Source organism: Mercenaria mercenaria, chromosome 14 (genome assembly GCF_021730395.1).
Source record: "Mercenaria mercenaria strain notata chromosome 14, MADL_Memer_1, whole genome shotgun sequence".
NCBI lineage: Eukaryota > Metazoa > Mollusca > Bivalvia > Venerida > Veneridae > Mercenaria > Mercenaria mercenaria.
This window is the reverse complement of record NC_069374.1, coordinates 59,154,249-59,176,263: the sequence shown is the minus strand read 5'-3', so window position 1 is coordinate 59,176,263 and position 22,015 is coordinate 59,154,249. Positions and strand designations below refer to the sequence as shown.

Here is a 22,015-nt window from a genome sequence, read left to right as displayed (position 1 = left end):
GGATTATTGACACTGGTGTGTTTTGTGAACGTATTGTGAATTGTTATTTTCCGGAAGAAAATGTATACACCAAGATACATCGTCTAGGAATAGAAACTCTTTTCCCGTTGCGGAATGCTCTGATTTCTGTGTCAAGTGATGGTATCTGGGGCTAATGGTCAAACGGAAGGACGGACGGACGGACAAGGGCAAATCTATATGCCCCCTCCCCATAAAAAGCAGCAATTAGGCCTTAGATACATGAGTTATCACTAAATTTGACCAAATGACTGGGGGTCGTTTTTTTATGGGAGTCAATATTCTTCGTGAGGTTCAGTTTACTTCACGTGGGGGAGTCATAGTACTATGATCTGGAGGCCATAATACTATGACCGGGGGGTCACTTTTTCTGTAGAATAATGACCGGGGGGTCATTATTCTATGGGGGTCGAAATACTTCATTACCGGCGTCCGAGCCAAAGAAACAAAAAAAACACAAAACAGAATTTAAATGCACAAAGTCAGAAGATCATTGGTTGGTGGGGAATAAGGGGTATGTCATGGAACGATTTCCGCCATTCAATTCAATGCAATGTTCTGCTTACAAAGAGCCCGGTAATTATATTTATACATCTTGATGGTAATGATTTAGTAACAATGTCCCTAAAAGTGTTAAGGAAATGTTCTCAATTGTGACATACAATATCTACGCGAAGCCATGCCAGACATACAATTATATGGATTGATATTTTACAGCGTATATCATGGGGAGTTCCGGACTCTGAAACCCCAAATATTAAAGCAAAAAGGAAACATATTAATCGTTGGGGGCATACAACAAGTTAAGTCGCTTACCCGGTCGGACATATTATGTATGGATATTAATTTTAAAAGCCCCTTTTTTTCGTCAGGATGGGGTTCACCTGTCGGACGTCGGCCTTGAACTTTGTCTGAATTACGTTCTAGATTCGATTGCAAAGTACCGTTAAAGTATCCCGTCATTGTTTTTAAACAAGGTTATAAAGAAGCGGTAATATCTAATAGTATCAAGTTGACAAATCGATCTCGTAGAATTTTGGGGAAATAAATTCTATCAAATTTATTGTGGCGGAAAATTCTGCACTCACGGGACGGGCAAGCATGCGCATGTGCTTTAGTCAGTGTTATATATAAATCTAGTTAAAGGGAGGTAAATTGTGGACCGATAAGTTTGCACCTCCATTGGTGGTAAAGAGCCGCCATGTACATTATAAATGTTGACGAAAATAAGCGTTTACGTCACTATAACATAGATCGGATGTAATGTTATAGTGACGTAAACGCTTGGTCGGTTTACGGTATATATAGTGTGCACGTAATTCGTGTAGTCCGTTTTTCCAAGTGCTTTGTGAACCGCTAGGTAGGTTTAGTTATGTGAACCGCTAGGTCGGTTTAGGTAGGTGAACCGCAAGGTCGGTTTAGTTATGTATACCGCTAGGTTGGTGCATGTGCTTCGTGTGGTTATTAGTCAATCGCTAGGTCTTTACTGGTCATGTTAGCGTACGTGAACTAGGTTTTGCCCATAACTTCGTAGCGTAACTCCTAGTTGCACGAGTAAGTTCAACAATTCTAAGTAGTCAAATAATCAAACTACATGCGCTTGCTTGCTCGTCCCGCAGCCGGACTGTGTTGGTACAACCTGGGTTACCAAACAGCTCCTGGTGTATCTTTTCCATCGCGGCCATTTCTGCCATTTAAATAACTATAATTTCGTACGTGCATACTCATTTTGTTATCAACTTGGTGCCATTATAGTAAATATCGTATACAGTTATAATTATTAAACTGTTATGTTATTACGGTGTTTTGGTTTTTGCTTCTCTTAGTCATAAAATAATTACTTTCAATAGACACATCATGTTTTTCCCTGTCTTGGAGTGCATTCTTTTTCTGGTTACAGAAATGTCTAAATATTTTGTTTTCATGCGTTTTAAATCCAGGTCGTATGGCGATTATAAAGACGAATTCATGTGCGGTATTCATTATCCAATTTTTGCTGTCACTTGTACTATATATTTTGACTTTACACAAGCTAGTCAAAGTTCCAAAGTTTTCAAAATTTATATCATATACTATATGTTTGCATACTTATATCTCGTAAATACATGAGACATGTACATTAATAACTAATGCATTATAGAAAATTGATCCAATCGATCCTTCTTCGGTAGCATGCGAAAAACAAAATGAAACTATACTATCATATAAAAAAATGTGTCCTTTCGACACGTGAACTGAGCGTTTAGCTTCGGATTTTTGGAAGAAGACGCCTTTTCTTTGTGTCAGTAAGCGTCTACGTAAGTGTCGGACCGCAACATTTCGCACATTGTTAACAAAGTACTAATAATGACCAAAGGATTGCCTTTGTGCCATATAAAATAGAAGGAATTCCAACTTAAATTTTATATTTCCATCTGTTACGGCTAGCTGAATGGTGTTGGAAGGTGAACCGCATCAACTGAACGTCAACAAACGAGTGAAGTGGTAAACACGAGTTATTTCCCTTTTAAACAGCGAACATAAGATATTAAGCGGCTGTGCATTTACGCTTATTAAAGATAATCTGAGAACAGCGAAAGTTTGAAAATGAGAATTGACTACGACATCTAATCTATGACGGACTTAACTTTGCAGAAGTATTGGAATAGAAATATACGGGATGTAACTACTTTATCAAAAAAACGTGACAAATATATACAGAATATAACAGTTTCGATGCGGTCGATTTTGGCTTCAAATAATAAGTAAATATTAGATCAGGTTCCATGTTGTTGATTTTATGACATAATTGTATGAAGCATGTAATCGCACAGACACTTGGGACCAGGAACCAACCCATCTCCTTATCCCTTGCCCCTGCCAAATGTTAGCCAATAGCTTTTTAACATTTAAACAAAAACTGACCATAGTTGATGGTCATTAGAACAGGCAGGTGCTAATTTTAAAGTTAAATCGCAAATTGTTTCTTAGTGTCAGTTTCACACTTTCCAGCCTTCTAGTATAAAAAGGATTGATGGTGAAATTGCATTTTTAAAACATGCAGAAACTGTAACAATACATGTTCCATGATCGTCACCTATGCTAAAAGATGTTGGCTAAGAGTGTGTAAACGGACTAGTGGTGTAACAGTTAAACGTATGACAGATTTACCAATTGGGTATATACGACCGAGTGGATATTAAAAGGATACTTAGAGAATAATTATTGAGGATAAGGCCAAAATACTAGACAGTGTGAATGTAAAATGTTTATCAGAGCTTGATGTGTTATGTGTACCATTTAAGCAGTTAACAAAGGATATTCACAAAATCTTCATGTAAAAGCAATGTTGTATTTTACACATTCAATCTCGCTTTTCTAAACGTAAATATCATTAGTTATTGATGACACACCATCAGTTGAAATAGTCCAAAGTAGAAGTGACATCGTATACCAAACACTAAAAAATATCCTATAGTATACCGTAGAGTAGTTGAGCGCTTCAAAATGAGGCATTTACAGCAGTAAGAATAAGTAGCAACAGATACTTTGACATTGTATTTTCTTATAAAAAGCCATTCCTTAGAATTGGTAAAGCAGTGACAAAATACAGCTTTAATTCTAACATTATAAATGAATAATCTGCACAATGTGTGCCCTAAAGAATTAGTATAACATATTATTTACAAAATTTTCATGCGAGGACAGAATACTTCAATTTTGTTAATTGCTTGATAGGTCATTCATTATGTTAGATGTGGTACATAGGCATTTTCAGTTGGGTCTATCGTCACACCGACGGATTTTAAAGGTCATTTATATTGTGGCAAATTTCTGCATCCACTTAAGCAGATAGTTTTCGCGAAAATTCGTATAGTTTTCGTGAAAATTTAAAAACGTTTCATATAAAGAAACTCTTGTTCTAAGTGAAAAACAAATCACGATTGTGCAAACAACTGCATGCGATAATAAATAAATGATTAAGATATTTATTATGCGAAACCATGCTTGTTTTCGTTAAAAATGAATTATCTTGAAAAAATGTGTTTTTTTTTATGCACACGATAAGCTTGAAAATATCATGAAAATCTTTTAAAGTTTCAAAAAAAGTCGCGAAAAAATTAAACTTTACGCAAAAATTATCCGCTAAAGTGTATATAGAAATATGACAGCACAGTGTTTGTTGTCACGAAATTAATAAAAGGGTTTCGCGAAACTTTCTTTTTTTCATGAAAACAGAAGTTGTCTTTATAGAGTTATCTTTTTGCAGTACTGGGCACTATTTTGACATATAGTTTCGATAACCAGATAATATTTTCTCGAAAACGTTCTCTATATTCACGAAAGTTTATTCAATTTTTCGCGAAAGGTATTGTTTTTTTCTCGTACATGTAAGTTCATAATATTGTCATGACAATTTTATAATTATCGTATGCAGAAATATGCCACAATACATTTAACAACGTTCTAGCTTATACTTCAGGGGCCGTATTCATAAAGCATCTTAAGTATAAGTTTTGACTTAAGTTTAAGATTTTACTTAAGTTTGTGGTGATTTCAGCTTAGGTCTAAGTAAAAACTTAAGTCCTATTAATAAAACAGCTTAAACTTAAGATACGTAAGAAATGACTTAAGTCAGAAAACAAAATGGCGTCGTGAGTACGATTAAAGTGTTGTTTTTCAGATAAAAGCACTTTAAACATAATTGTGCATGTTGTATCTGTCTGAAATTAATGTTATTTTTTTAATGTTTTCGTCCACAATAAAAGCCATGAATTACTTATTAAGTTGTTTTATGAATAACAAATATACTTAAGTAAAATAAATTTCTTACCTAAGTAATACTTAAGTAAATAATCAATTTCTTATACTTATACTTAAGATGCTTTATGAATACTGCCCCAGGTGTCCTCCCGATGATTGTTTAAGTCAACGACGGGCACGTGAGTAGAACCACTGACCTTCTGCTAGCTGACTGGATGGCTTTGTCAAACAAGAGAGTGCTACACCCTAGCGAAGTTTCGCACCTACATCGTTGAGAGGTAATAGAGAACCCCAGGGACCTACTCCACTTGGGCACGGATTTGGTAAAAGGAAAAAAACGAAAATATTGTATAGAGGATATAAATTACGTTTGTCTCAGATATCAGTCACCGAGTGAACACCAATTGCAACATTCTCTGAGCAGCATTGCCACGAAGCGGATATGTAAAATGTGATGTTCGCGAGTCGAACATATTAAATTTTAATTGGAAATCAATTTTTATTTTTACCTAGTTTTTCAAAGATTTTAACAATTTTTTGAATATTTAAACACGTAGTAAAGCATTTTAGCCTTTATTGAGAGAAACCGATCCAAATTAGTGTTGTGTCATATTTCGCATGCTCCCAAGGAAAAAATGAATTGCAGAATCGCTCTGGTGCAGTTCGATGTACATTTGGAGATATAATCTCCCCATTTTTGGAGTTTTCTTTATAAAATCATTATACCTGTGAACATCATGAGTATTCCCTGACCTCTTGACCTGTGTTTCTTATCTGATGTGAATGCAAGCAAAAAGGTCTGATAATGTTCACCCATATATCTGAATAATAATTCCTTTTAGGTAAAACAAAGATGATAACTGTCTTGGCCTGATACAAGGTGCAAGCAGTCTTCTGGGTAGAGAAAGAGAGAAGTAGCAAAATATCTTGTATAACTAGAAGACAGTGGGTCTGTTTTCTGCTCTCATGGACTTCAGGTTAATATGATACTACTGATACCAGATTTGCGAGCCAAGCGAGCAGACAATTTCTTTAAAAATGCTCTGGGATCTGAATTCTAGGCTTTAAAAAATATGCTTTCAGTTCTTTAGGAACTATGGTGCGTTGGGTGCACCAATGACTCAGATAGTGTATACATAGTATTATATATGTGTGTGTGTATACCAGGGTGTTGGAGGGTGGGGGAAACTATACAAGGGGAACCTCGTCCTGCAATATTTTGGTATTTTAAACACTAAATCGTGCATTCCGCTGAGTTTTAAGGGAAAGTCACTTATGTCATTAACTGAAGTTTTGCAAGTGTTTTAATTATCTTACCTGAAGAAAAATTTGTATTTTAACAGAGTCAAAGATTATATATATTGTTTTTTGTTCTTTAGAGTCTATGTGTCCGAGAGCTGTTCTCAATAAAATGGTTATCTTATTTTGAGAAAGTGTTGTAATATTATGAGGTGGGTGTGTGGTGGGGGGAGGGGTCCTCAAAAGATGGCACGCCCCTCCCCCACCTCCCTGCTCTTACGCCAATGTATAAAGTATAGATTACTGTTAATAGTCAAAATGACACCACACAGCTTTAATACTTTCAAATCAATCTATAAACGTTGGTGGAAATGCTGCTCTTCCTTAATAATGAAGAAACGTTCTTATGTTATGATATATATACTAACCTTATTATTTAATTATAAGATATTAAATCTAAAAGCAATTTCAAAGCAAAGAATATGGCTTTCAGAGTAATGGAATTTTTTTTTAATTTGACTTGGAGCCAGAAATTTTTTGTCAGTTATTTGGGAGCCAGAATTTTGTTTTGATATGTTGAAGCAGGACTATTTGTTCCAAGCAAATTCAAAGACAGGATTTGTTTTCAAAAACTCACACAACTCTAACCAAGTACGTAAAACGTGTATCAAATATTCAATCTCTAAGCATGTTTTATAAAGCGTAACGATTAGCAATCGATGTGCTACGGAATTGTCAGAACGTTTTGTATATGGAAATAAAATGTTATTTTATTTTTCAATAAACATAGACAAATTATTACTTTTTGAAATTAGTTTATCTAGCAGACAAACATTTATTTCGTTCTGAACTGAACACACGTAAAGTCTCCATCGGAGAATGTGTAAATGTAGAGTTTCAATGATTTTCTTTACATATTTAGTCATTTTTCTCAGTACTGTAAATAATGGTACACTATTAAAAATGTGTAAATGTAGAGTTTCAATGATTTTCTTTACATATTTAGTCATTTTTCTCAGTACTGTACATAATGGTACACTATTAAAAATGTGTAAATGTTGAGTTTCAATGATTTTCTTTACATATTTAGTCATTTTTCTCAGTAATGTGCATAACGGTACACTATCAAAAATCATGATGGTATTCTAGAAGTGACTTTTGTTGCGGTTTTACTTTACATTTTAAATGGTAACCGTTATTGTGATACTTTATATCCAAATACTAGTAAGTGTTTCTTTTTCAGTAGTTAAATCTCACAAGGATTCTAATTGTTGAAAGTGTAAACTGTGAGATGTATACTTAGCATGTAAAATTGTCTCCCATTTGTGTAAAATATGTTTTCGCATTATCATAATACTGAGTCGTAAAGATGTTAAATCAAATGAAAATTATGATTTCTTTAAGATGTTTCATTAGTTTAAACATATTTTATTGCTTATAATACATGTATATATATAATTACAGCAACATATAGATATTTACAGTCAATTGAATTATAGCAATAGGGTCGGGCCACAAGTTCTGCCAACATTAGTAAACGGCCCTTCCCTTAAGATGTTTTATTGGCAAGCTCAGTATGCATAGACCTCCGTGAAAAAGTGGTTAAAACCGCTGACTCTGAATCACTTGTCCCCCTCCTTGTGGGTTCGAAATCTCGCTTGATTTGTAGAATTCTTTAATGTGAGGACGCCATTCGGCTTGTTTTTGGAACGTGACATTCCCTGTTGGATATTTATCCTTGTTTGTTTACATAAGGTGGTCGGTGGTTCTAATCAGGTGCCCGCCCGTGATGGTAACTTGGACAGTTTCGGAAGACAAACACACAAAGAATGAATAAGAAATGTTCTTTTCATAAAACGCATCCATAACAACAATTAGTCAAGTTTATCGTTTACAAGTATTGCAATAGTTATTGTATGTTTGTAAAATGCAGCTATCAGTGATCAAATGAGTATCCAGATCCCAAAGGAATGCCTTTACATTTCATTTGTGGTGTAGCAATAGCATTGCCCCAGTTCAAACTAGTGGTACTCCAACTCCCGTGGCCACATCCGACATCATGCAGCCCGTAGTTATTACCTTTGCCATAGAATGCCTTGCAACATATTAGTGTGTCCCCGATTACGCTGACTGAATACCGAATTTTGTGGCCGCGTCTTCCCCATATAGATGTGTCAGAACTGAAAAAATATCACCAGATTATAAGCAGGTTATTGTTTATCTTCTTAACGCTACAGTGATACTTTTGTCATTGTGTTCTCAGTAGTTGTAGCTAAAGTTATTTATAGATTGCTCTGAAATGTACACCTTGTGAACTAAATATATAAAGTGTACATTTCAGAGCAATCTATAAATAACATATATATATATATGTATATATGTATATATATATAAAGAAAAAATAAACAACATTACATGAGTAACATTATATTTGCCTACCGGTTTCGTTTATACTCATCAGGGCAAATAAAACAATATGGCGTCAATAAATGTGTAATTGCTAAGCAACGTCATTTTTGCGTACACATGTGTACACAACGTTAATATTGTAACGTCATCAGTTTTGGTTAAGTTTCGGTTTAAAAATATCAATGAAATAGCGTTCTTTAGATAACCTAGCTGAAACATCATTACTATGAAATTTGTAAAAAGGAAATATAGAAAATTTAGGAACGGTTTTAGAGCATAAATCTAAATGAGTACTTAAAGGTAATTGTCTTGTTGATGGGTCTCTTATTTGTTGGTCATGTACTGTCCTTCTATTTCTGAGTTTATCTCCTGTTTGACCAATATAAAATTCATTACATCCATTACAAACCAATACATATAATACATTTCGAACAGTACAGTCCATGCTTTCTTTAACATGAAATATTTTATTATTTAAACTGAAAGATGACCCTTCAATAATACAAATACATAAACTACATCTAGGGTCATTACATTTTTGTACTGATGGAAAAGTTCTGTTTTCATTAAATTCTGATTTAATAAGAATACTTTTTAAATTCGGAAGTTGTCTTTTACATTTTATGATTTTCGTGTCGTTTAGTATTCTTTTCATAGTATCATCATTTTTTAAAATATCCAAGTTACTTTTTAATACCCCAAATAGCTCCCTGCTTTTAGGATGTACATTATTAAGCGTTCAGAATAATAAAAGTGTTAATATTATACCATATATTTCTACATTCAATCCTAAAAGCAGGGAGCTATTTGGGATATTAAAAAGTAACTTGGATATTTTAAAAAATGATGATACTATGAAAAGAATACTAAACGACACGAAAATCATAAAATGTAAAAGACAACTTCCGAATTTAAAAAGTATTCTTATTAAATCAGAATTTAATGAAAACAGAACTTTTCCATCAGTACAAAAATGTAATGACCCTAGATGTAGTTTATGTATTTGTATTATTGAAGGGTCATCTTTCAGTTTAAATAATAAAATATTTCATGTTAAAGAAAGCATGGACTGTACTGTTCGAAATGTATTATATGTATTGGTTTGTAATGGATGTAATGAATTTTATATTGGTCAAACAGGAGATAAACTCAGAAATAGAAGGACAGTACATGACCAACAAATAAGAGACCCATCAACAAGACAATTACCTTTAAGTACTCATTTAGATTTATGCTCTAAAACCGTTCCTAAATTTTCTATATTTCCTTTTTACAAATTTCATAGTAATGATGTTTCAGCTAGGTTATCTAAAGAACGCTATTTCATTGATATTTTTAAACCGAAACTTAACCAAAACTGATGACGTTACAATATTAACGTTGTGTACACATGTGTACGCAAAAATGACGTTGCTTAGCAATTACACATTTATTGACGCCATATTGTTTTATTTGCCCTGATGAGTATAAACGAAACCGGTAGGCAAATATAATGTTACTCATGTAATGTTGTTTATTTTTTCTTTATAATATACTTGATCCGGTACAAACTTTTACATTTTTTATGTATATATATATATAGTTCACAAGGTGACATTTCAGAGCAATCTATAAATAACTTTAGATATATATATATCTATATATATATATATATATCTAGAATGTCTCAATCTTTATTTATTAAATTTTATAGGAAATAGTTACAGAATAAGACAAGCCTTTCATGAAAACGTAAAACATAAAGCTTTAGATGGATTAAAACTTTTCAAAATTCCAAGTAGCCAATAGATTTTTCTTTAAAGATTGAAAGTGTTGTTATTGATACGCCTTTGAGATGTAATACACTGATTGAATTTCGCCTGACGATTATATGTCGATAAGTACATTTGATTTCATGTACGTTTGGATGCAAATAAGTTTACAACACAAATAAGGCAAAATTATATTACGTAAGATTATTTTACAGATTGTTTTATGAGTGTGTGAAATATTTTGTCACAAAACTGTTAACGAGTCTAGGGTCATACAGTATTAATTACTTAAAGCAATTCATTTGGTTTAAATTAGTCGTTATTCGTTAATGAACCGATTATAACATTTTCGTATTCATGCGCATATTTCAGCCTTGCGTCAAAGCCGATATCGATAGCAGAAATATTAGAAACACTGAGATAACATTTTTATCTTTGAAAAAACATAAAAGTGTGATCACTCATTATACCCCCACCAAACATGTTTGGAGGGGGTATATAGGAGTCAGTTTTGTCGCGTCGCGTCCCGTACCGTCCCGTCCCGAAATCTGTTATCTCAGTTATTACTAAATGGTTTTGATTCAAACTTAAAATAGATGTTCCACCTTATCACCCACATCATGTGACACAAGGTGCATAACTCGGACACCAAGTTTTCATGAATTATGTCCCCTTTTACTTAGAATTTAAGGTTAATTTTGTTGTATTTTCACTATATCTCAGTTATTACTAAATGGATTTGATTCAAACTTAAAATAGTTGTTCCACCTTATCACCCACATCATGTGACATAAGGTGCTTAACTCTGACATCAATTGTTTATGAATTATGTCCCCTTTTTACTTTACATTTAAGGTTGATTTTGATGTATTTTCACTATATCTCAGTTATTACAAAATGGATTTGATTCAAACTTAAAATACATGTTCCACCTCATCACCCACATCATGTGACACAAGGTGCATAACTCTGACACAAATTTTTCATGAATTATGCCCCTTTTTACTTAGAATTTAAGGTTAATTTTGATGTATATTCACTGTATCTCAGTTACTTCTAAATGGATTTGATTTAAACTTAAAATAGATGTTCCACCTCATCACCCACATCATGTAACACAAGGTGCATAACTCTGACACCAATTTTTCTTGAATTATGTTCCCTTTTACTTAGAAATTAAGGTTAATTTTGATGTATTGTTTACTATATCTCATTCTGATTGGCTTTGAGCCAAAGGGAAGTAACCTTTATTTTAAACTTTTGTACTGAGTTTCTTCCCCTTTAATTCCAGGAATTAGTCTATTTTTAGAAATCCTATTTTTAGATTTTCAATATTTTTGGTATTTTTCTAACTTTTTTATTATCAGCCCTATGTAAAACGTAAATACATTTTTCTGTGGTAACATGGGTCGGTAAGACACTTTTTTGTATTCACTTTTAGTGTATCTCTAATATTAGAGATTTTTATATTTACCTCATCCCTCATCCAGGGCTCATAATTACACTAGTATTACTTATATGTTGAAGCCCAGGATGCAGTACTCCAAAGACGAGAAAACTTCTTTTTAAGTATTAAGCTTTTTTGACATTTTTATATTATTCTAAGTATTTTTAAGATTACTTATGGTTGCCATTCTTCTGTGACAAGACCGTATGGTGGGGGTATGAGTCACTCCTGTGACAGTTCTAGTTTTCTTAGTTATATTATTTCCTATCCAATAATAATGGTTTCGATTCAAATTTGAAATAAATTTGTTGTTTTCCGAAATTTTTGTAAGAGGAGTCATAAAATATTGATACCTGCACTTGGGTCCATAAACGATTGGTGCCGCCCAGCAATTGCCACCACCGGCGAGTGCTGTAGGAAGACAAAAGACTGTCAGGAGAACAATACTTACTAACAAAATGCACGCATTTAACGCCATGTTTGCCGACTGCAAAAAGAAGAATGCTTTAAAGATTATCAATAAACCAAATGTAATAGAAAATATCGAACAAAAATAAATTTTTTATGTTATATACAATTTTCATTTGTCTTGAAACAAATATACCTTATGCTACATATGTAACTCCAAAGTGATATTGTATTTCTTTATGATTTTGCCTAGGATAAGATGGGACCTCAGCCTGTTTGTGGATTTTAATTTTGAGTCTAATTCAGGTCGATAGATAACAATGAACGTCATTCAACACAATAGCTGTTAATAAAGAAGAAGAGTGATGGAAAATGTGATTTCTCACTAACACTTAGCTTTAAACATATCTCAAACACATCAGCTCTTTAAATATAGCTATATATTTGCCATATTTTAGCACAGAACACCTCTAACACAAATATTGCCGATTGCTTTCACAACTGCCACAGTGATTTGATAGACGGTCTTAATTCCTTCAGTTGTTGAAGTAGAGCAACAATCGGCTCCTTAGGTACTTTTGCCGAATATACCATTTAAAGTAAGAATACCGAAATGTGTATTAAGCTTCAAGCCGGTGATAACAAAACAAGTATTTCTATTTAACTTTGTATCAATATTCAGAGTTCTTCACTCAATACAGTATCATTAAAAATGGCGCGATAAATTGTCATTCTGGTGTGTTGGCGCTCCTCAAATACACCAACACACAGAAAGGCAACTGTGAACAGTATTCCATGAAATCCAAGCAATCTATTATTCTGTGCGTTACAAATGATGGATTTTTAACCTAAAATGAACAGGATATTTTATTTGTAAAGCTTGATACATGGATTAAGATGGTAACACGTTTTGAATTTCCGGTGAATTACAAAAAAGAAAGACTATTCAGTTCTTTTCAAAAATCGTTATGTCATGATTCAAACAAATAGTTTCTTTTTCCCACCAGAAAGGAACAGTTCTTGTATCTTAATATCGAGGTTTGGTACCTTTATTACAGACAATAAACTAAAACAATAAAAATTCCTACGTGACTTCTTTGAGCTCAACAAAGCATTTTCAAGCACAAATATTGATGTGGAATGTAAAGTGTAAGTTACACATTACAATGTCCTACCAAGATACTTAGTGACATATGCAGAATGGAGAGATAAAAAATAATTTTGACAGGTCGTGAAAACTAATGACAATTTTGACAGGTGTATGATGACTTGTAAACGAATTAAAAGTTTGTTGTTATTTCTACCTTCCAGTTTGATTTTCTTAAAATGGCTCTTCTATATTGTAGCTTACAACTCATAAATAAAAACGATAAAAGAATATATTGTTACCTTTCTGTCGTTATATCTATCCAAATCACGTAAGAATTCCTACTGTTTCAGTCATTTGTAACTAATTAGAGCAAACCACAGTATTGCAATCATATAAATCACATCCCTTATTTTCACATAGATATTGAGGATTAACCTAATGAGCACATGTATACGAAACACAATTTAAATGCCAATTGTGTATTGCAATAATGCTAAAATATCTCATCCGTGACGTGTCCTTAATGGCGATACCGACAAATTTCAAATCCTTTTGTTTTGCTGCTCTTGCAACACTTATGGTTGTTATGGCAACAGATAAACTTAAAATTTGGGAGAAATTATTAGAATCAGTATTAACTTAAAAAGTACAAGAATTTTTTTCAAGAAACCTGACATATTATAAACATGTTATTTTATTGAATTTTAAAATCAAAAACGTGGTTCCTATGGCAGCATCTATGACAAATGCCCCTTCCGGTACTTCTATGGATGGGCAATAGTGAAGATCGATAGTTTGTAACTTGCAGTTACAAATCCCACACACAATCGATATCAGCGTATAGATTGTTAGATTCAATTCTAAAAGGATGTGTAAAAACAGCAAAAACGTTTGCATGATCGACAACCTGTATCAGTAAAAGTCAGTTTTAAAAATGTATTTTTAATGGAAATTTACGAACAATTCTGTCTTTGTAAGTTGCAATTTTAACTTGTTACATTATTTCTAAATTTTCCGGATACCCTACTATACATTGAGACCACATTTTCTTATATTAAATTTCATTTTTGTTTTTATTTTCACTGGCAAAAATCTCACATATAGATTATCGTTTCAACATACATTGTGGGCCATTAAATTAAAATGGTTCCAGCTGTCTTAGATTTCAGATTGTTGGATGCCTCAAAAATACTTTTACGAAATTGATGTTACATTAATTGTAATTGCCTATATGTTTTGTAGTCTTAGGCCTCCTTATGATGAGTTTTGTTTTATTTGTTTAGGGATTTAGACATTAAGGTAATGGACCCGTAATGAATATATACACCTATAGATGTACCGGTGGTCTAGTGGTTACACGCTTGACTGTCAATCCAGAGGTCCGGGGTTCGAATCCCGGTCCAGGCACTGGAAATTTCTGAGATGCTCTTGAGTGCTCACACCTAACTTAGAGGCCTGTACTGGTTCTTCCCAGGAAAGACGGCTTCGCGTTTATCGGTGCTATACATCGGGCACGTTAAAGAAACAAACTGTCTATTCGCAAAGAGCTAGGCTAAGTTAGCCGGACAGGCCTGTATCTAAAAAGGATTCTCTCTGTCTGTTCTGAGGGCTATATCGCACTCTGTCCCTCTGGTCAGATTGCTCTGTGTCTGTACTAGTAGAGGATGAATTAAGCGCCCTGTGTGGCTGCGTTTGCTATATGTAAAGCGCCTTTAGACGTGTTTATCATGAAAAGGGCGCTATATAATCTGGTATAATAATAAAAATAATAATATAATAATAATTTTCGTACAGTTTCGTATTCTCCGTATAGGACTTCTGTATACGTATAGATTTATATACTTTCTACAATCAATCCTTTGAAGATTTTAGTAAACATGATTTCATCAAACGTTTGTCGTTACTCGAACTGTTATTATTCAATACACTATAAAAATGGACGCACTAAGACGACCAATGCGTCACTACAGTAGCCTGAATGATCTCTGAATTTAAAATAAAACAATAACATAATATGTAAGAAATAACATACACTATTAAACATCAAAGTAATAAGGTTATAGTACATACCTTATCGAACAAGTATTTCAACACGAAGAAAATGTAATTTAACAATTTAGCGTCTGCCAAGTTTGCTGCCTTACTGTTGAACAATACGTTATTCAGTAAGCCTTATATACCCTTGTTTATTGTTTACTTTATAATTCTATGAAACATGTTGTTTAGTGCATATTTTTGTACAACGAGTCACACCTATAAACAAAATACTAATTTTTTATTAGTTTTATATTATTTGATACACTATGGTAGCTCGTTTGTGCCATGTTTTGCTGTTTTGTTGGTGCCCCCGTCAGTACAACAACACGACAGCAAGATAAACCATTTATGTCTTGTTGGTGCCCCCGCCAGCACGAGGACAGGACAACACGATAAATCATCTATGTCTTGTTGGTGCCCCCGCTAGCACGAGAACACGACAACACGATAAATCATCTATGTATTGCTGGAGCCCCCATCATGACGAGGACAAGATAAAAGTTTTCCGTCGTGTTGACACCCTATTTTGCCGTGGCCTCGTGCTTGCAAAGTGATTCTGTCATACACAGACAAATTATTTTCCGCTGTTTTGCCTTCCAACTGACATAATCTTATGTGTTTATTGCTGTTTAAATGTCGCCCTGATATCCATAGAAAATAACTCTCTTCGTCTACCGCATTACATTAAATAAAAATGATACTTAATTCAGTAGGGTTCTAAGTGACGTGTACTCAAATGATTAATTTCCATTTCTGGAAACTACATAAGTGTAATTTAATTGTGCATGTCCAAACAGCCACAACATAATTTGCCGTGCCATCGTGTTGTCGCGTGGCTTCTCTACTACTAGCCGGTTGTACCAACACGACAGAAAGACATGGCAGAAACGAGCCACCGTACATTCGCCGATCAACAAAAAAGGATGGACGTTAACTAGACCTCTTGTTAGAAAAATAAATAAACAAGCAAATTCGATGAATTGGTGTCCCCCGCCGGAAGGGTTTGTGGTGAGGAATGGCAAAAAAATATATCTGGCAAAAAGTTAAGGATGTTAAGAAGAAGCAAATAATTTCATAAGTCCAAATCAATTTAACAGAAAACAAAAGTTTAATTAAAGAGTACATAATAAATGTATGATACTTTGATCCTGACTAAAGAATTTATTTTGAATGGGATATGCTTACTGTAATAAGCTTAGCTTTTAAAATTAAATGCAGTTAATTATTGCGAGGTGGGGGAATGGTACAACTTGCATGTTGATAAATATTCATGGAAGGTTTGAAAAAAAAATCTAAAATAAGGCATGAAAAAAAATTTAGGGGGGGGGGGGGGGGGGGGGGGGGGGGGGGAGGGGGTGTGACCAAGGCAAGTGGGTGACCAACTTCACATGTTAATAATAAATGTTCAGGGAAAAGAAATTTAATGAAATTCTGCCAAATGGTAAGTTTGTTATGTACAAATATGTGGATTTTTAGACAATTAAAGGGCAATAACTCTGAAGTTACAAAAGAAATCCGTACGAAATTGTGTGTGCACAACCACATTATAGTGTTCTAAATTCTGTTTAAGTTTCATAGTTCTAGATCAAATATATCAAAAGTTATGATGCAGAAATTGCCATATTTATAGTGCCCTATATAGTTAACACTAGAAACTTCTAAGGGCCATAACTCTGGTGATACTTGGGCAATCTGACTGAAACTTGATGGGCTCCATAACCTCACAGTGATAAACATGTATATGACGTTTGTTTGAAAAAAATCTTAAATAAGGATATTTTGATTTTTGATTTTTTTTTGGTGGGGGGGGGGGGGGGGGGGGGGGGTGTGATCAAGGTAAGGGGGTGACCAGGTGTGGGTATACAACTTCACATATTTACAATTAATGTTCATGGAAAAGAATGAAAGACATTTAATGAAATTCTAGTTAACACTAGAAACTTCTAAGGGCCATAACTCTTTTGTTACTTGGGCAATCTGACTGAAACTTGGCGGGCCGCAAAAACTCATAGTGGTGAACATGTATATGAAGTTTTATATAAATATTCCCAACCATTTCCTAGATATGGCTCCGGACGGACGGACGTTCCTACATATGGATACTTAAGTGGCTACTCTTTTGTTCTCTCTATCGTTCTTTGCCACGTAAGAGAAAAATAACCACATAAAAGCCTTACGGAATGAATGACATCAAAGAAAAAGTACAGTTACCTATTGTTCCTATAGCCACCTAAGTATGCAAATGAGAGCTCGGACGGACGGACGGACAACGCCAAAACTATATCCCTCCGGCTTTCGTCGGGGGATAACAAAAACGAACGGCAGTGTACGTGTTGTGAGAAACGTTTGCACTGTAGCAAATCTTATATTTCTTTAATGCATATCGACGGCGCTCACTTTGGTATGTGAATAGTGTCTATGCATTTAAAATCAAGATATGAAAAGCAGAAATTTGTCACCAAACAAAAAGTTAAAACCCACAGAACTTCACAGGGTAAAACATTTTGAGAAAGCTACTGCAAGGTAACTGACAAAGTCTGATTAACACACCAATTTTAATCTAGACTGAGACTGCACGTTATATAGTTGGATTATTTTGTTATGGCATTCTAATACCTCATTCCGCTTGTATGATCAATGTCTTTGAAAAATCTTTCATGATGAAACTTCCTTCGGCATATTTACTTTTTCATTACACACATAAGTCTATGCAACAACAATGCATAAGTAATTAGTAGATTCGTTGTGTTTAGTCGGTGGATACATTTTTTTTAAAGATCGTAAGATATAAATTAAGAATAATAACATTTTGCAGTTAAATTTGCTTTATAAATGAACAAAATCTACACTACTAAATGTTTTTTTCCAAGGAATAATTCCCGACATGTTAACTTATTAAATCCAAATAACATATCATTTTTTAATATAATGTATATGCTCTACGTCAGCGCAGAAGCGTTCCCCGAAAATTGACATTATCTTAAGTGATAACGAAGGTACATTTGTAGGTTTGAAAAAATTATAATTAAGAGATATTTAATGAAAATTTAAAATATACAGAATAGATGGTTAGTAATACTGTGTTTCTAAACTTTTTTTTCGCTAACTTGCCGGAAAAAGCCAGTAAAACCTAATTCTATCTTTTCTGTGTCTAATGATAATGTCTTTAAAATATGCATCTGCGTACCAGGTACAAACGCACTAAATAACCTATTAAAAAGAGCTTTTAAAATGTTTGTTCCTGGTGTGTTTGCTTGACCTGCCTTATTTATTTTCAATTCAACCCCCATCAGCACCCCATACCTCCCCGAAAAAAAAAAGAAACAAAAGAAAGAAATACAAATGAGAATGTTAAAAATATCTTAAAACATTACGGTTGAATATTTTTTGCAAGACAGCTTTTACCACGGATTCACATTTTAACCGCTTGTTTAATAATCTCTTATTAGCTATGCTTTGCATGTATTTTATAAGGGAATTCATCAACATTAATGCATTTTGAAATACACATTTAGTCAATAACATATTGTTGACAAAACGTTGCATGTTTTATAAAAAGAAATTGTAAATGTTTACGCATTAATACGTGCAAACGAATCTGTAGATACAATTCGTCACGCTGTAGTGATTTAGTCATGATAAAACATTATCTATGTCATTTAGTTACTGCTTCGAACAGAACATTTCTATACGCCCGTTTAGGAAAAACCAGATGTTTTACATGATGGCGCGTGCATCTGGACGTCCGTCCGTCTGTTTGACTGTCTGGGGAAACATAAGTACATTTGTTAGGTGCTGAGGAAAATATGTGCGTTCGGAGCATAACTTATTTACCATTCAAGGTATTTACATCAAATTTGACATATAAGTAGGCGAGAATAATGCGATGTACAGAGCATGAAAAGTAAAAAATAAACTGGAGCTCAGAGTTTAAATTTGGCCTTTATATTTATAGTCCGGAGAATAACTTAATAACTATTTAAGATGTTGGCTCTAAATTTGTTTTATAGATAGTTGGTACTGAGATATGTAGCGCGCATTAACCTGGTCAATAGGTGAAAGATCAAGATCACAAATGGAGCTATAACTTGGATTTTTCGGGTCCGGAGCATCATGTTATCACCTTTCCAGCTACTGTCTTCAAACTTAGCGTATAGGTAGGTATGGATGAGAGTCGGTATGTTTAACTCATGAAGGCCGAACAGCTAATTAAGCATTTGAGTTATTGACTGAACACTTGACTTATAGATAGGTGGTGGTGATTTGTTCTGCAGAGTACATGGACCAGGTCAGTAAATTTAAGGTCAAGGTCACACACTGTGCTCAAAGATAAAATATGGCCTTCATATTTCGTGTCCGGAGCACAACTTTTAAACTATTCAATATATTGACTTGAAATTTGGCATATAGGTAGGTAAGATGATGTGCCGAGTGCAACAATCCAAATCTTTCAATCCCTACTCCCAGTCTACAATAAGGCCTGAGGCACCTGCAATCTTCCTAAAAAGCACTTATAGTTTCTTGTATCTTAGTATCCACTCACCGCCGCCACAAGAAACCCACCCAAACCCAACCCCAACCAATTGCTACATGACCTGCCCCCCACTCCAACACATATTACCCCAAAAAATCTGTCTTTTCTCTGGTATAAAACTGGGCGAATAATGAGGGACTCTTGTTTTTATTTTGATAAATAGTAAAGAAATATGAAAATCACAACATAAATATCGGCTAAAAATGTTCTTGCAAAATAAGCTTAAATCCACATTGATAAAAACGCGTTTTTATCAAGTTGTCACTGGTTCAGGGCTGTTTTATTTAAAAAGGTCAATATTTACATATCTAACATGCACAATTGCATACATATGTAAAACTCTTCACGCGCAAGTAAATTTGAAATAAACATAAAATTCATGTACATTGTTCGCTTAAATACTTGTATCAAAATGTTACGTTGTAGCTAAACTCGGCTATGAAATAAAATCAGTAGGTGTTCCAGCAGAGATATATCAACATTCTAGAAAAACTTACACATCATTTTATTTTTAATAATAAAAACCTCTTGTATATAAAAGTACAATTCGGCTAAAGTGAAAAGACGGCGGCTTAAGTGTTCAATATATACATGCAATCCAACACATATACATGTAATAAAAAAATATATAATTATCAAAGCAGTATATCAAAAAATTCATTCAGATCTCCAAAACAGATAAACTATTGGCAAATATTATTTGCAATCAGAAGATGAGCGTTTCTCATTATATATCATATGTAAATGTATCTCCTCTGTAAACGATGTTAGTGTAAATTTGAAAACGTCTATCTTTTAGTCAAAATCAATTGATCAAAGTGTCTAAATAAATGAACCACTCTTTGGAAATTTTGAAATTAAATTTAAGGTCAATGTTATTTAGTTCTTAACCAAAAGTAATGTTATATATACGGGGTATATAGGACTCTAAAGAGAATGCTTATTCTTTATCAAAATCTACAATATAAAAGAGACTGGATCTCTGAATGGTCAGTATTTACAAAACGTATACCAAGATCCAAAGTGATGAAATTAAGAGGTAATAATTTAGATATTAAGGCATAGTATTTAGCTGTATGAATTATATTCTTGTAAAAGCTATAAACAGTGAACCTTCCAAACCATATATTCCCTTGCTAAGGGCAAAGCAACTACTGAAATACTCTGCCTAACGAAACCGGTCAGAAGAAAGATACCAGTGCAACTCAGATCAATTGATCTTTTATAATCCAAGTTGAAGAGTCGTCGGCCGAAGTCTTTTCATTAAAGTTTAATCTAATATAATTGGAAAATTTACGTTACACAGAGTAACAGGAAGTTTTAATATAACACCGCTAAAAACGTCTGTTTTAGTTATACCATAAGCCTTGTTCCTGAGAACTTTGTACAAATACAATGCGATTGTCAAAATCGTTCTTTTTATATTAAGTTATTTGTGTTACTGATGTTTTGAACGAGCTTGGTTACAGGTTTAAGATGACCTTATAACAAGCATTTCCAGTCGATCACTTATAAATAATTCATTAAGTTTATTGCTTCTAAAAGCTTTCATACAATAGTGATGCTATCAGAAAATTTACGTGTTCTAGTGAATGAGTTTGATCATCCTATATCTTTCATGCGAAGCAAAATGATTGTGATCTTGTCATGTTGCACTATGGACCTACAAGATTATTTTGTCATTTGGTAATGACACTTAAGTTAGTTCCACATGTTCGGATCATTTTTTCAACAAAACAATATGTAAATAAAGTATGATTTTTCAAATCTACACTATACTTCGACCTAAAATTCGACAAATAAAGCAGTAGAAGGCCGTGTGCATGATTTTTGGTAGACTGAATAGAAACGTTTTGATCATCGCCCAAGTTTTTATTATGGTAGTCTATAGGAAAATTACAATTTTGATGACATTTTCGTGAACAAACATTTTTCTTTCTGTATACCGGGCCCAGACCTTGTCCTTTGATATCAGTTTTCAAGATAGATGACATTTCGTTATGTCTTCCGGATTCTAAATTTTATAAAAAAAACCTTAAACAATGTTTCGTGTTCATAAACATTTCTAATAACACAATATGTATGAAGCACATGATCACGATAATTACCATCATGTTCATGTATTGACTGCAGACAAAATTGCCGCAACAAAGTAGAAAAGATTCAACTAAAGGCAACCTATGTAAATGACATTCAATGTTTCAAAGCAGTCGCTGTATTAGCTGTATTAGCTTTATTTTTGAACATTGATAATGAATTGGGAAACGCCCACACACACACACGCATACACATACACACGCACACACATATGCACACAGACACACACACACACGCACACA

The 22,015-nt window shown here is 33.7% G+C and overlaps 1 long non-coding RNA gene across 1 annotated transcript; it reads right to left on the bottom strand.

The window, feature by feature from the left end:
- Positions 1-7,141: 7,141 nt before the first annotated feature.
- Positions 7,142-15,287, bottom strand: LOC123527864 (uncharacterized). The gene is made up of 3 exons (XR_008367133.1): positions 15,176-15,287; positions 11,961-12,094; positions 7,142-8,180 (listed from the first exon to the last, which is right to left on the bottom strand). It is a non-coding gene; the product is annotated as an uncharacterized LOC123527864 (long non-coding RNA).
- Positions 15,288-22,015: the final 6,728 nt, after the last annotated feature.